This window comes from Mastomys coucha, unplaced genomic scaffold (assembly GCF_008632895.1).
Source record: "Mastomys coucha isolate ucsf_1 unplaced genomic scaffold, UCSF_Mcou_1 pScaffold16, whole genome shotgun sequence".
NCBI classification, from domain to species: domain Eukaryota; kingdom Metazoa; phylum Chordata; class Mammalia; order Rodentia; family Muridae; genus Mastomys; species Mastomys coucha.
Window position 1 is genome coordinate 9,096,155 of NW_022196898.1, and position 3,536 is coordinate 9,099,690.

Sequence of the window (3,536 nt, forward strand, 5' to 3'; positions counted from 1 at the left end):
GGGGGGGGGGGAAGCGGTCCAAGCGGCCCAGCGTTTCCCACAGTCCAGTGACAAGGTAGAACGAGGGACACCATAAAATATAAGAGCTTCAAGACATTTTTCTTTTTTCCAGTACTAGACGCTAAGAATCCACTACTGAGGGCTTTCAAATACGAGGCAATCCTATCAGATCAGAACCCTATAATTAAGATGTCATTTAATACCAACCATTTCCTTAGAAGTAATATAGCCACATTAGGAGTTAGGACTGTGTGTAAAAACTTAGGACAACCCCCTAGCACGGTAAACACAATTAAATCTTCAATTTATAGTTCTGGTTGTCTCCAGACTCACAGTGAGCAGACAACGGGTTAGAGACTATACTTGTTAAACATAAGACATAATGAGAAACATAAGTAGTAGGGTAAAGGAAGGAGGCTTAATAGCTGTAGGTGATGAGTCCCTGAGAGTATTTACAGATGAGAAGAAAGTAACAGTGTGGTCACAAGCTCTTTCCCTGTGACCTCTGCCATGTGGTCCATCCACGATCCCAAGTTTCCCGAAAATGAACAATTTAGTGAAGGCCTGGTAACTCTTTTATGTGTCTGTCAGGGGAATGCTATGTGTGAGAAGACTTTAGGGCACAGCACCTCTGGGTAGTATAATATGAATGAATGGGTTTTTATTGTTTTCTGGGTGTACCTTTTATTTTCATTCCTCCTATGTAAATAATTCAAATTTACTCTCTAGAGACAGAGCTTCACTTTGTAAGTGAAGCTGGTATTGAACTCACAGCCCTCCCATCTCATTCTTCTGAGTGCTGGGATCACAGACATGTATGCCATAGCTGCTTAATTCCGTTCTTTGTTCTAACTGTTGATAGTGTAACAGGGCCTGGCATCCAAGGGTAGAATGCTGGTTTTACAGACTTGCGTTATTTCTTAGGGTGAGTTTAATGATGAGGCTAAAGCAGGAAGCACAGTAAGTGTGTTTCAGGAGTATGGGAGGTGTTTACATCTTCACTGCCCCATTATTGATGTGCATGTGTGAATGGGCCAGCGAGACCTAGGGCCATGCATGGACCCTGTTCCTTAAGTCTCTTATCTAGTTCTCTGTCCTCTGGAGGTCTTGTTTTCTTTAAATCAGCCACTACATCTTTTTTTTTTTTTTTTTTTTTTTTTTTTTGGTTTTTCAAGACAGGGTTTCTCTGTATAGCCCTGGCTGTCCTGGAACTCACTCTGTAGACTCAGAAATCCTCCTGTCTCTGCCTCCCAAGTGCTGGGATTAAAGGCATGTGCCACCACCACCAGCCACTACATCTTAAATAGCCTGATAATCCTGATGTGTGCTTCTCCCTCTGTGCCTTGCCCATCTAACACCTATTTATCTTTTATGATTTCCAGGATACATCCCCAAGACCAATTTTTGCTGTTCTTCCTGTTAGAGAGCACAGATCATATGTATATATCTGCTTGAGTGTTTGCATGTTTGTGCTTGCTGTGTAGTTGCTATGTTGTGAAAGCCACAAAGACAGGAAGTAAATATATCTCACTCCCTTGTCTATGTTAATGGCCCTGGTGGTACATCATCAAATCAGATATATCAGCAAGATTAAACGGTGTTTTTAGGTCAAACTTAGCATAACCCCATATTTCACAGCAGAAGCCCATGAACTAGTTGCGGCATAGGAACTAGAATTTAAATCCCTTGGTTTCCATTATCATGCTACCTTCACAAAACCACAAAGGTTCTGTGTGTCCTTGGACCACTTATGATCAACCCAGAATTTTTTTTTTAAAAATGTAACTTATGCATGTAGAGATGTATACAATTTAAGGGGTATAACTTCAAATTTCATACATGTTAAGGCAAGTTCTAACGATGGATAATGACTATATGTGTACGCATGCACACACACACACACACACACACACACACACACATACACATACACACACATATGCTTATAGTGTAACATGCCCTGGCATCAAAGGTGGCATGTTGGAGTGTTACAATCTTGTGTTATTTTTTAGGGTGAGTTTAACAATGAGGCTAAAGCCTGTCATACAATAAGTGCGTTTCAGAAGTATGGGAGGTGTTCACATCTTCACTGCCCCACTATTGATATATATGATATATCAATATATCACATCATATACATACATACATACATACACACACACACACACACACACACACACACACACACACACACACACACACACATATATCATTGTTTTCCAATGGAACACATGTGTTCATTGGCCTATGCAAAGCTATGCACATAGGCTGCCATTCTGAGACTTCCACATAGGATGCCTCCTACTCCCCTGGCTGGTAAGTGAACGCTGTGCTCACCAGGTTGTAGCGGTTACCTTTCTCTTGTCTCATTGCAGCTGCCTGGGTTGACTAGACTAGGCCAGGCTGAGTCAGTACACGGCCTCACAGTTCTAGAATCCCATTCATCTTCTCTCCATGGCGTGGAGCAGCTCTTCCTTTCAAACAGGGTGTGTACTGTGTCTGGAGCTGCTTGCCATTCTAACCAGATAAGAGTTTTTGGGAGAGACACCCCTAGAGGTTTTCAGGTGCTCCGTGCAAGCCCTTGGGAAGTCTGTTGCATGAGATGGATGGTCACAAACGCCCCTCTTCCCCTTGGTACATTCCTTTGTGATAGAACTTTGTCTCCCCCTACCTCTACTTCTCTGCTCTTTGGATCTGCTTTGGTGAAAGTGCATTAGCAAATCACAAATAGAAGCTGAACAGCACCTGTGCAAAGGGAGGCTTACCCATAAAATACCAGGTGCCATAGTCTGGACTTATCCCTGGGGATGAATCCATGTGGAGCTGAGACAAACTATTGCAACTGAGGGCCCTTCAGCTGAGCAGTGTGCCACCCAGCTGAGTGTAAAAGAGACAGATGTTCAGTGCCCATCAGCCAGCCACAGGGATGAGCCAGCTGATCACCAGAACCGCTGAGCTTAACTATGGAAGAGGTATATATCAATTAATCAATTGTCTTGTTTAGATCAATTAATGTCTTGTTTAAAAAAAATTTGGGAAAGTTGGTTATGTAGCAATAGACCTTAAGTCTATCTGTATGTGGGCATCTAGAGTCTTCTCGGTCTCTTTCTGTTGTCTATTTTCTGCCTTTTTTTTCTTGTTGTTCAGGTAGCTGTATCTCTTTTCACACTTCATTATTTGTCTTATTCAACAGATGTTATTGAAAAAAAATTACGACTATTTCAGGGCAGCATAGCTAAGAAACAGAAGGGACACCTGGAAGGAAGTGGCCCTCTTCCTGTCCTTGTCTGATTTCTACCTCTCCTTGGATGGCGCTCAGGAATTTTGACATAACTGACAAGGTCGTCTGTGAAAAAATTGTATCCCCCATTCAGATAAACTTCCCAAGTGAGGCTGTTAATGATCCGTAAACCAGAACTGTCATCTAACCTACTGGTTATCTATGTATGACTACAACTCCTTTGAGTGACTGATGTCCACTAGGACTCCCTTCTCCACCCAGAGACCAGCACAATGTGCATAAAAGTCTTTCTTCA

General features: G+C 42.4%; 1 long non-coding RNA gene across 1 annotated transcript in view; it reads right to left on the reverse strand.

Moving 5' to 3' along the window:
* Positions 1-2,394, reverse strand: part of LOC116094029 — a 3,747-nt gene extending 1,353 nt beyond the window's left edge. The window contains exon 1 of the long non-coding RNA XR_004119941.1: positions 2,338-2,394. This is a non-coding gene — a long non-coding RNA (uncharacterized LOC116094029). The remainder of the gene's footprint in view (positions 1-2,337) is intronic.
* Positions 2,395-3,536: the final 1,142 nt, after the last annotated feature.